General features: G+C 40.3%; 1 protein-coding gene across 1 annotated transcript in view; it reads left to right on the top strand.

Annotated features, from left to right (window-relative positions):
- Window positions 1–12135, top strand: part of ADAMTSL1 (ADAMTS like 1) — a 526103-nt gene that overhangs the window by 239973 nt on the left and 273995 nt on the right. The window lies entirely within an intron of this gene.

The raw sequence follows: 12135 nt of genomic DNA, 5'->3' as shown, positions 1-12135 counted from the left end.
CTGTAACAAATCACACATAGCAGCTTGTGGGGCCATACCATATAACTGATTACTTCGATACCACATGGAAACATACAGAGATATATTATCTGACAAAAAAATTACATGATACCATACTACAGAGAGAGTCTGTATAATGCATTGCTTCCATGCATAATACGAAGACGCAGAGACTCTGTGTGTTGTGGTCTACAATCAGCTGTGTGATACACTATATAATGTAGCTTATATTACTTAACACTAGAGGAAATATAAATGTTAATAAAACAATTACCGTTCCGCGCTGTGCCAAATAGTCGGCAAACAGTAGGATATTATAGCGATATTATATCAATGGTGCCCTGTTGAAGTGTATTCCAATCTATATGTAGATATGTGGACAATAGTATTATACTTGGCGCTAGGGTAATGACTGACCTGTTCCTGTGTTGGGGCGGCTAGCATCTGCGTCGGAATGGTGGACTTGCCGATAATGTGTCCAATGATGATCCTGTAGATATTGGCGGTAAGCGTGTGGATGAATGGTTCAAAGTATCCACATCGGAACCCAGCAAGATGGATGGATGGTTAGTTAAGGGTACTCAGATTCTGTATGTCTGGTATATAGAAGAATGAAGAGAAACTTTTCTTCTGGCAGATGGCGCGCTCTGGCCGCTTGCGTGCACACTTCTGCCTGTCGGTAAGATTCAGTCACTGACATCCCGTTGACGTCCAGAACTAACCATCCATCCATCTTGCTAGATTCCGATGTGGATACTTTAAACCATTCATCCACACGCTGACCGCCAATATCCACAGGATCATCATTGGACACATTATCGGCAAGTCGACAATTCCGACGAAGATGCTAGCCACCCCAACTCAGGAACAGGTCAGTCATTACCCTAGCGCCAAGTATAATACTATTGTCCACATATCCACATATAGATTGGAATACACTTCAACAGGGCACCATTGTTATAATATCGCTATATTATCCTACTGTTTGCTGACTATTCGGCACAGCGCGGAACGGTAATATTGCTGTTTATTTACGGCGCGCAGATCGTTGTATTACCTAGTACACTGCTCTACTTTTCCAGGATCCTGATAGGCAGATAGGTATTTCTCTTGTATTTTGAAATATAAATGTTTCTTTCACTAAAAACAGGGTATTTTCAAACAAACACTGTGCTAGTAGCAGCCTTACCAAGTATTCAGCTATAAGGCTATGTTCACACTACGTAAGTTTCATAATTATCATGGCCGTTGTTGCTGATTTGCAACAATGGCCGTGATTACTACAGAATTTACGTAGTGCTGGAGTCTATGGAATCCCAGCCACAGTGTATACACATAGTATACTCTCTGCCCAGGATCCCTAGCAGTGCCGCAAAAGACTGACATGTCAGCTTTCTGAGGTTGCTATTCATTGAATAGCGGCCGCAGAGAACCTGTCAGTCCACACAATGGAGCACCATTGTGTGCAGCAGGGAATTCGGATGTGGGCACGCACGGATGTGGGCGCGCACGGATGCGTCCGCATCCGAATTCAGCAGCAGTGAAGATCATCCGGCCGATACTGCAGTACCAGCCGGGATGATCTTCTCTGACACCGGCCGTTCCATGTGAACATGGCCTAAAAGTGTAGGTTGAAGTAGAGCTAGACACACAAGCAGTGACTGTCAGTGAGCCTTATGGTAACAAAACTTATTTCTAAAGGCAATCACCCAAGATACAGTATAGGAAATGGCTTGCGCAAAGGATGGGATGCACAGGAGATCTACTGAGTCTTAATAAATGTAGGAAAATGAGTATATTATCCCTCACCAAGAGCATGACAAGGCTCAGGTTTAACTTTATGCCTAAAGTCAAAACTGAGAATCCAGTCACAGCTCAGCTTTCATGTTGCCATAGCTTGTTAAGATATGAGAATTGTGATTTGCTGCTTTGGTTAAAAAGAAAAAAAAAACGTTTTTAGTTTCAGAAAGTTTCATAAATTTGTACTCATGTCTTCCAAAAACAAGTTAAAGTAGACACCGGAAATGCACTTTTAAAAAAAAGTGATATGTAAATGGAGTCATATTTTCACATACAGGATACATGGCTATTTTTACAGTATAAAATGTATAACAATGCACAAAACATGCAAAGGTAATCCTCTATATGAACCTTTAAATATAATAAACTCCATAACACATATAAATCTACTAATTTAAACAAAATTTTAAGAACCAGTTTTGCATAAGTGCTTGTATTGTGCAGGTTACTCATGACTGGAGAATATTCCCACATAAAGCATTGACTGCAGCACAGGAAAGGTTTTGACCACAATTACACAACAGGATCCAAAAGTACATGTGTAGACAGAATTATAATCCTCTTCCTCAATCCAATAAAACATGTAAAAAGTCATACCTTCCAGGACAAGCATTCTATCAAAGCAAGTGAAAGGAGTCAATTTTATTGTGCAGCAGTATTTACTTTAATAATAGGAACTGCGTGCTTAATGCACCATGAGGAGACGCGAGCATGTAATTTCTGTTCGAGTGTTGCCTAACAAGATCCAGATTCATAATACACTTGGGTTCTCGATTACAGAGATAAAATCAGACTGATGCAGGAGTGCACATGGGAAGGGAATGGTCAGGCCACTAAGATCTGCGTTACATTTTTGGTAAAAAGTTTCCCCTGATTTGACATCTGCTATCCAATATTAACCGTGACAACAACTTTGACAATAAAGCTGCTTAAGTCGTCTTTACAACCAGTGGAAAATTAGTTTAGCTTGTAGCTAATTGGGTGCTTGTTGCAAGTTTTTGTTAGTGGTTATTGCAGAATTAAATCAGGTCATAATTAAGATTTGCAAAATCCATAGATTCTCCACAGTCATTGGAGATATCTTGCACGGTGTTTCAGTAAACATGGCTTAAAGGGGTTATCGGGAGAGCAGAAATGGTCCTACCTCTTCTGCTCTCCAGTGCTCCACTTCCTCCCTCTGTCCATCTGTGTTGCTCCAATATCATGAAGCTATGGGACATTGTGTGCAGGAGTGGTTTAATATTCAGGAACAAAGAACTAATTGGGGGGGGGGGGGGTCTTTAAGCTGGTTATGTTCAATACAATTTTTTTATTTATTTTTTTTTTGGGGGGGGGATGAATTCCTGGAGGCTCGTTGTGCCCCCAATCTGTTTAGAACTTAGCAGCACCCCTCACCCTACCGCTGGCACAGTATTTGCTGTACTCAGAGTACATACCCTACAAGAGCTGCATACATAGCCCAGGTATTTTGGATGGTATAACTATATGGTTTGCATTAACATCTGTCATTTACTTTTATGAAAAAAATAAATAGATAGATAGATAGATAGATAGATAGATAGATAGATAGATAGATAGATATGGTATACTTCTTTTTGACTTTTCTCCATGTATTTAAGAATGTAGTATATACAAGACAATTTTGTAAAATGTTAAAATTCTATTAAAAAATTTAAGTTAAAAAAAAAAAAAAAGGTTGATGAATGCTGGCTTAATTTATACCTACAGCTTAGTTTATATCTTTCATTTTTTATTTATTTATTTTTACTTTTGCGTTAAGATTCGGAAGCAATTTGCTTAGTAAATATCCCAAAACATGTTAAATAGAAAACAATATATGAAATATTCTGAGCTGGGGTCCATGTTTGCACCAACAGAGGTCCTTTTACTAGTTTATACATACACTGTGAGAAAATTTACTAGCACTAAATTGCCAATTGAGGGTAAATTGTCATCATGTCTAGCACTTGCTTACCACTAGTACTACAGTATTCTGTTTGCTGGATGGTAATTAAACAGCAGACAGCCCTCGCATTATAGTGGCTGCTCCAGCATGTGCTTGGTTTCCAGCTGATTTGATTCATAGGTGTAAATCCCTCAATGCATGTGGGAGCAGTTCTTAAACCATGTTGGCTGAGGCTGTCCCTGCCGACCCAGGGCCATCTGCTAACCCTTCTAATTTATAAACCGTCCTCTGACCTGCTCTGCAGAGAGCTATTTGCAGCACACCAAGAATGTGAGAGATATTTATTTTCTCTTTGCTGCTAATTTCACCTTTGGGACATGTGTGTTTACAGAACTCCGGCAACATTGGTACATTAAACACTTGGGCATTAGCAAACCTGTATAGCTTGTATCACTTGTGTTAAACATTCATTTAATTTTAACGTAATACACATAAATACTATGTAAAATATAACATTATGGATACTAAATAAGAGGAAGAGAAGACACTTTTCATCTTGAATTTTTGGAGGTATGTTTGGGAAGAAAGGAAATGCAGGTATGTTTGGAATTTCACATTTTTGGAATTTCACATTTGAAATATAGAGAACTTACAGTATATACAATAATTATACAAATACAGTAGAATCATACAAATGCCTTAATATTAGAGATGAGCGAACCTGGAGCATGCTCGAGTCCATCCGAACCCGAACTTTCGGCATTTGATAAGCGGTGGCTGCTGAACTTGAAAAAGGCCCTAAGGCTATGTGGAAATCATGGATATAGTCATTGGCTGTATCTATGTTTTCCAGACAACCTTAGAGCTTTATCCAAGTTCAGCAGCCCCAGCTAATCAAATGCCGAAAGTTCGGGTTCGGATGGACTCGAACCCCAACCCGGTTCGCTCATCTCTACTTACTATTGAAATATATAAAAAATGACTTACATCCTAGTATAGTGTAGTGTACACGCAACAGACCTGACAGCAGAGCTTACACTTGAAATTATTTTAAAGACTACCTGTCATTATAAAAAAAACTTTTGACATATAACAGAGACGTGTCAAACGTTTTGATTGGTTGAGGTCTGAGTATTCAGACCATGACCATTCAGAACAAGCTGGGAGAAGTCTGTGCTTAGCACATTCTCTCCCGACCTCCGACCCCGAAAGCCACATAATGTTAGGGTATGTTTGCACAGACAGGTTGTCTGACAAATTATTGAAGCCAAAGCCAGGAACAGACTATAAACAGAGAACAGGTCATGAAGGACAGACTGAGACTTCTCCTAATTTCAAATCCATTCCTGGCTTTGGCTTCAATAATCTGTCAGATAAATCTGTGTGTGTAAACACACCCTAGGTCTATGGGGCCATCCAGGATGGACGGACGCAGAACGAGGAAAGAAAACCTGCAGATACTGGCCAATCAAAACTTTGACATTTCTCTGTGATATGTCAACTTTTTTTTTATAATAATAGGTACATAAAATATTATCTAAGCAAATAAAATGCAGGGTTTCTTAGTAAAATCTTGTTCAATTTGCCCCCTTTGATTGAATCCACATAGGTCAAAACTGCTGTGAAATTATGTTGATGTGGATATGATTGCTTTGACCACTTTCTGTAAATAGGGGTGACATTCACAATAAGGCTATGTTCACACATAGTATTTCTATCAGTCTTTTTTCAACCAAAATCAGGCATGGAACTGACGTGGCAAAATTATAATGGAAATCGGTGAAAAACCGTCCTGTGTTTACTGTGCAATAGTAATGACAGCAGTGGCCAGGAAAGAAAGCTAAGGGGGTGAGTACGCAAATGGATCAATCAGCTAGATACTTGATGAAAAATGTAGTTTCCTATCTTGGTTATAGATCGGCTTTTAAAAAAACTTGTAACTCGGGAACATCAGCAGCTAGAAAGACAGGGGATGGCTCAAAATACTCAGGGGGACTTGGTGAGAAAGAGCAGATAGCATTTCATTTTTTCGCTCTTAGGTGGATAACCCCTTTAAGTGAAGTCAATCAATGATGTGCTTTTGCTAGGCTTGGCCAATCCGATCATACAGAGCTTCAGTGTAAAGTATGGGGGTGACAAAGGCACTGTCTAAGCCATTCATTGAACAAAAAGTGTATTTCAGACTTCTATTAAAACACAGACTAACAGCAGCCAATGCTAAAGAATGGAAATATTTTTAACAAGTCTATGTTATTCTCCTTTAAGAAGACACTCTGCTCTCCCCTTTCTTTAGCCCTAGCTGATTGCTGACTCAATCTGTATATATATATATATATATATATATATATATATATATATATATATAGAGTAGGGGATATCAACTGATTTTAATAGGTAGCCTGCAATGCATCAATGCATAATTTATTATTATTAGTTAAATATCATATCCTTGTCCATAGGTTGGTCTGTGATATAAATATATAACAGGAGTCCTAGCAACCCCCACAGTCACAGTCATAAGTCAGATATGTAGATATGTCAAAGCTGGATGACCTGTTCAAATAACAATCACTATGAATATAATACTATTATGAGAATGTCTTCCTTTAGACTACCATCTGCCATAAGGTAATCATAAATCAGTCTAACTTCCTATGAAAATGTGGCCTCAGGGACAACCAGATAATGGCTTTTGGTCCCACTTAAAGCACTCCTAGTAAACAGCTAATTTTACTCAGGGAAATTACAGGCAGCCAGACAATTACTCCTCAAGTATCCACCAATAAAGAGTTAGAAAGTGGTCACAGAAAGTACTGTATGAAAGTACTGTACATGGTCAGAGGACTCTGGGGGAGTGTGGAGAGGTAAGCAACATCTTTATTATTTTCTATATACTTTAGGCATTTAGGCATTAATGAAATCATTCAATGTCCGCTGCACTCAATGTTATACTGTGTAGGGCAGTTAATAGCGTGGGTTGGCAGCACCCAGGGCAAGGCGAAGTATTGTTCCCCTACTGCCCCTGCTATTGTAGTTAACCCTCTGTGATGTCCCTGGTACCTGATGTGAATCCTTAGTAATGCCGGTAGCCAGAGTTAACCCCCAGTGATGCCCCTGGTAGCTGTAGTTAACCTCTTATTGATACCCCTTGCAGTCTAACTAACTCCCAGTGATGTCCCTGGTAGTCCTAGTTAACCCCGAGTGATGTTCCTGGTAGTCTAGTTAACCCCCCAGTAATATCCCTGGTAGTCTAGTTAACTCCCCCAGTGATGTCCCTGGTAGTCTAGTTAATCCTCCAGTGATGCCCCTGGTAGTCCTGGTAAACCTCTTATTGATGCCCCTGGTAGTCTTGTTAACCCCCCAGTGATGCCTCCTCTAGTCTAGTTACCCCTCTAGTGATGCCCCTGGTAGTTTAGTTAACCATCTAGTGATGTCCCTTGTAGTCTTAGTTAACCCCCAAGTGATGTCCCTGGTAGTCCTATTTAACCCCCCAGTGATTCCCCTGGTAGTCTAGTTAACCCACAGTAATGTCCTTGGTAACCATAGTGACCCCTCCAGTGATGTCCCTGGTAGTCCTAGTTAACCCCCCCAGTGATGCCCCTGGTAGTCTAGTTACCCCTGCAGTGATGCCCCTAGTAGTCTAGTTAACCCTCCAGTGATGCCCCTGGTAGTCTAATTAACCCCCAGTGATGCCCCTGGTAGTCTAGTTACCCCCCCCCCTGGTGATACCTCTGATAGTCTAGTTAACCTCCCAATGATGCCTCTAGTAGTCCTAATTAACCCCTTAGTGATGTCTCTGGTAGTCTAGTTAACCCCCAGTCATGTCCCTGGTAGTCTAGTTAACCCCCATTTATGCCCCTGGTAGTCTAGTTAACCCCCAGTCATGTCCCTGGTAGTCTAGTTAACCCCCCAGTCATGTCCATAGACGTCTAGTTAACCCCCCAGCCATGTTCCTGGTAGTCTGCTTAGCCCTCAGTGTCTGTACCAAATAAAAAATGACATCATTGTGCGCAACCTGCAGGAGAAAGAAGACGTGCGCTGCTCTGGTAGGGCAGGAGACGGCACCCACAGCATCCTCCTGTGTCTGACGGCTGTCATATTCACAGGATGCTCTGCGTACCGGCTCCTTCCCCACCAGAGTGGCGCATATCACAGGAGAGCCGCGGGATGCACCAGGAGGTTTCAGGGGCTGCATGTGGCCCATGGGCTGGAGGTTCCCCACCCCTGCTTTAAAGTATCATCATGGAGCCGTTTGATATGCTCTGTCACCGAGCGCCAATCTAGCAGATCGCTTTTCCTGCTCATCGGACGGTGTAATACGGCCCTTACAATACTAGACTACAAACAAATAAATCCTCTATTAAAACCATAAGACTTATTGGCCCACCAATACCAGCCAAATGAGCTTTGATAAGAGTGGGCCTAGAGTTATTTTTTAGGGATAAAGGAAATCCTAAAACATCAAAGTCACTGGCACAATGAACTATAGGGCTATTTGAAGTTTTGAACTCTTAAAATATGGCAATATTATTTTTGACATATACAATACTTTGATCCATAACAAAATATTAATTCTATTTACTGAATTATCTAAAGCCATATGGCAAATATCTATTTTATATCTTTAACCTAATGGAAATATGAAAAATATGTACATTTGTTTTCTACATATGCATCTGGCTTTATTTATTTACAGATGTACTCCTCCTTTTAACACTTATGCTTCGATTTACCGCTATTACAGTTTATGAGATGGGAATGATATAGGGAAAATTCATACAGCAGTTAAATCTGAGACTTCCTCAGAACGTCATCATTGGAAATGAACAATATGCGTCCAGATTGCACATATACTAATGTATTAATGAGCATTGCTTTAACCCCTTAATGACCGTGGGCGTACATTTACACCCCCACTGCCTGTGCCTTAACACAGGAGGGCGTAAGCTCCATAGCCAGTGAGGACTGGCTGTTCTCTGCATCCAGGCCCCCACCCTCAATGCCGGGCCATCACAATCGCGTGGCCGCCTGCCATTAATCCCTTAAAGCCGCAATCGCGCCCCAGCGTTTAAATGTAAGTGACCGGAGCATCTCCGGTCCCTCAGCGATTGGTACCCCCGCAGCGTGTCTGCGGAGGTCCCGATCGCACTGCCTGACTGCCAGAGGTATACTGCTTACCTCCGTGCAGTCTGATCTTCTGGTAGAGTCTGCCACAGGCTACAGGCAGGCTCTATCAGAAGATCACAGATAACATTGATCCCTGCTATGCTATGGCATAGCAGTGATCAGTGTTAGCAATCCAATGTAATAATGTTAAAGTCCCCTAAGAGGACTTAAAAAGTGTAAAAAAATCAATAAAAGTCTTAGAAAGTGTCCCAAAGCCCCTCCCCCAATAAAAGTGAAAATCACCCCCTTCCCATTTTATACAGAAAACACATAAAGTTAATTAACATATAATATACCGTGCATGCGTAATCGTCCGATCTATTAAAATAAAACAATATTATTCCCACATGGTGAACGGCGTGAACAAAAAGCGGTGAAAAAACGCAGAGATTGCTTTTTTTTAAATGACATTTTATGTATAAAAAATTAATAAAAAGCGATCAATACGTTTGAAAAAAATTTTACTAATAAAAACAAGAGATCATGATGCAAAAAAATGACACCCCATACGACCCCATACGTGAATAAATAAAAGCGCTAGAAGAGTCACAATAGGGCCATTTTAAATATGCCTATTTGCAAAAAAAGTTTTACTGCTAATAAAAATAGTAAAATGTTAGAAAACCTAGTAAACATGCATATCGCAGCGTTCAGACTGACCTATAGAATAAACAAAAAAATGCCAGTTTTACTGCAAAGTGCATTATGTAATCATGAAAGCCCCCCCAAATTAGTGGAATCGCAATTTTTATTACCCAAGTTCACCACAAAAATCATATATTGAGGTTCCGTCTTTCATTTTATGGCAGATTGAAAGATGCCATTACAAAGTACACCTGCTCCTAAAAAAAACAAGCCCTCACATGGCCCTGTAGGTGGAAAAATAAAAGAGTTATGTGTCTTAGAAGGGGAGGAGGAAAAAACGAAAATGCAAAAGTGACAATTGGCCCAGTTCTTAAGAGGTTGAAGATATGTAACAAACATGTACAAATTATTGTACATGTAACAAACAATGTAACAAACATGTACAAATTAATTTAATAGTGAAACAATATCCCACTCCACTCAGTAGTACTAGGTTAGTGGCCGTCTGTTTAAGCTCAAATAGAAAATATAGGTAAGGCAGAAATGTCCCCATCTGTGTACTTAGCAGGCCCCACACCAGTCTGGTTTTGCACAACTAATCTATCACATACCAACTGGTCACAATGGTCATCCATTATGTCTCATCCATAGTGCAAGGTCAAAGAAAAGGCATCAATGGGTAAAGCTTATTCTTCCACTTGGAGTTTAGTAGCACAAGAAGGAAACTAAACAAGTCAACCTTTGGATCTGGCAAATACCTGTGTTGTCTGTGCTTCCAATTTCTTTTTTGGTTGAGGTCTCATTTATATCGATGCATTACTTTAACCAATTTTTTTTTCTTACTCGAGCTTTTATAAAAAAAAAAGGATGGGTACAAAATGCAAAATAGGTGAAGAGGAATAAGGCAAAGCATAAAAGAGGGTAGGCATCCTAACACTGCCATAAGGAGTGCAATATAATGTGGGATATGGGCAAGACACAGTGACCACCTGTTTTGCAGAGAGCAGATGTGATGGGACCAATTTGAGAGATGGAGTCTCCAGGGGTGCAAGACTTACTGATACATTTACTGCCGTGAACATTTGCTACCTGAGAAGGTAGGGAATGAAAGAGAAATGGCAAAGCAAGGCCACTACTTTCTGTGAGTCAAATTGAGAATCATAACCCAGAAACATTGTATCTATTGACCTATTGTTTACAGCAGACCTAGGGAAAGGGAAGTAGTGCAGGGACCCTATATGTAACAACTAACACCTATAGAAGCAGGTTGGATATTCCATTAATAAACCATGGATACTGATATGGAAAAGAGCCCACTTTTGCAGCTGCAACAGACTTTAGTTTTTAGAAAGAAATGCCTCAAGATTTTGGAGTATGTCTGTGGGAACTTCTGTCTATTCAGCCAAAGGAGCATTGTGAGGTCAGACACTGATGCTGGGCAGGAAGGCCTGGCTCACAATCAGCTCTGTAATTTGACTGAAGGGGTTAAGGTCAGGGCTCTGTGCAGGTCTCCGAGTCCTCCACACCAAACTTATCAAACTATGGCTGCTTTGTGCATAAGGGCAGATCATGCTACTATAGGAAAGGGCCTAAAGGGCTTTAACATTCTGTTAACAGTTCACATCAAATATTACAGTAGTTACTATGTATTTTTGTAGATAATATTTAGTGGGCATCCATCAAACCCAGATTGCTCCTGAGAATACATATTCACTGCTTCACACTGTGACGCTATAGTGAGGCTATGCAGTGATCAGTCTGATAACAGATTTCACAAATATAGCCCAAAATGTTCAATGTATTGTATTGAATAGACAGCTGGAATAAGCATACTTCCTAGAGTGCTGTTTATTTGTGTAAAAAAATGTGGTTGACGTGCACCCACAACATAAACAAATAGGATGTGTACTGTTACTCAGTGTAAAAAGTAAAGCTTCAAATAGAAGACAATATAACTTTTTTATTTTAGTTTTTATTAAAGTTTTTCAAATATACAAACATATACTACAGAGAAGAAACATAGTGGAAAAACAACTGAATCCAAGTACTGTATTAAGATAGCAGTAAACATAACAGACTAAAGGAAACCCTTTGTTTGTATCCCAATGGGGGATGTGTAAAACACTGAACCATAAACCACAGTTAAATGTACACAAGACCAGGGGAAGACACGAAAGAATGGGGGAAGGGGGGGGGATAAGAGCTGGAAAAAATACAAGGCCCAAGGTCAAACAATTATCACAAATAATACACATACAATATGCGTCCCAAGGGGCTCAAACTGCATCAAAGAGGTGGAGCTTATTGTTTAGTGAGGCAGTAACATGGGGACAACTAGGTAACTCTTTCCTCTAGAGCAGTGCTTCTCAATTCCAGTCCTCAGGCCTCACCAACAGGTCATGTTTTGAGAATTTCCCATACAAAGGACACCTGTGCTAATACCTGATGCACTGAGTATAATTATATCACCTGTGAAATACTAAGAAAATCCTCAAAACATGACCTGTTGGTGAGGCCTGAGGACTGGAATTGAGAAGCACTGCTCTAGAGACCAGGTCCATAGAGAATGAAGTATTGATTGCTTCCAATAGTGGCCAATAAATGTCTTTGCCACAGTATCTCCGCTCTTCACTCAAAGTATTGACATGTCGATTGTTTGGGCGGAGAGCAGAGGTGCG

Source organism: Dendropsophus ebraccatus, chromosome 3, assembly GCF_027789765.1.
Source record: "Dendropsophus ebraccatus isolate aDenEbr1 chromosome 3, aDenEbr1.pat, whole genome shotgun sequence".
In the NCBI taxonomy this organism is placed as follows: Eukaryota; Metazoa; Chordata; class Amphibia; order Anura; family Hylidae; genus Dendropsophus; species Dendropsophus ebraccatus.
The sequence above is the reverse complement of the archived record's forward strand: the minus strand, read 5'-3'. Positions and strand labels throughout refer to the sequence as shown.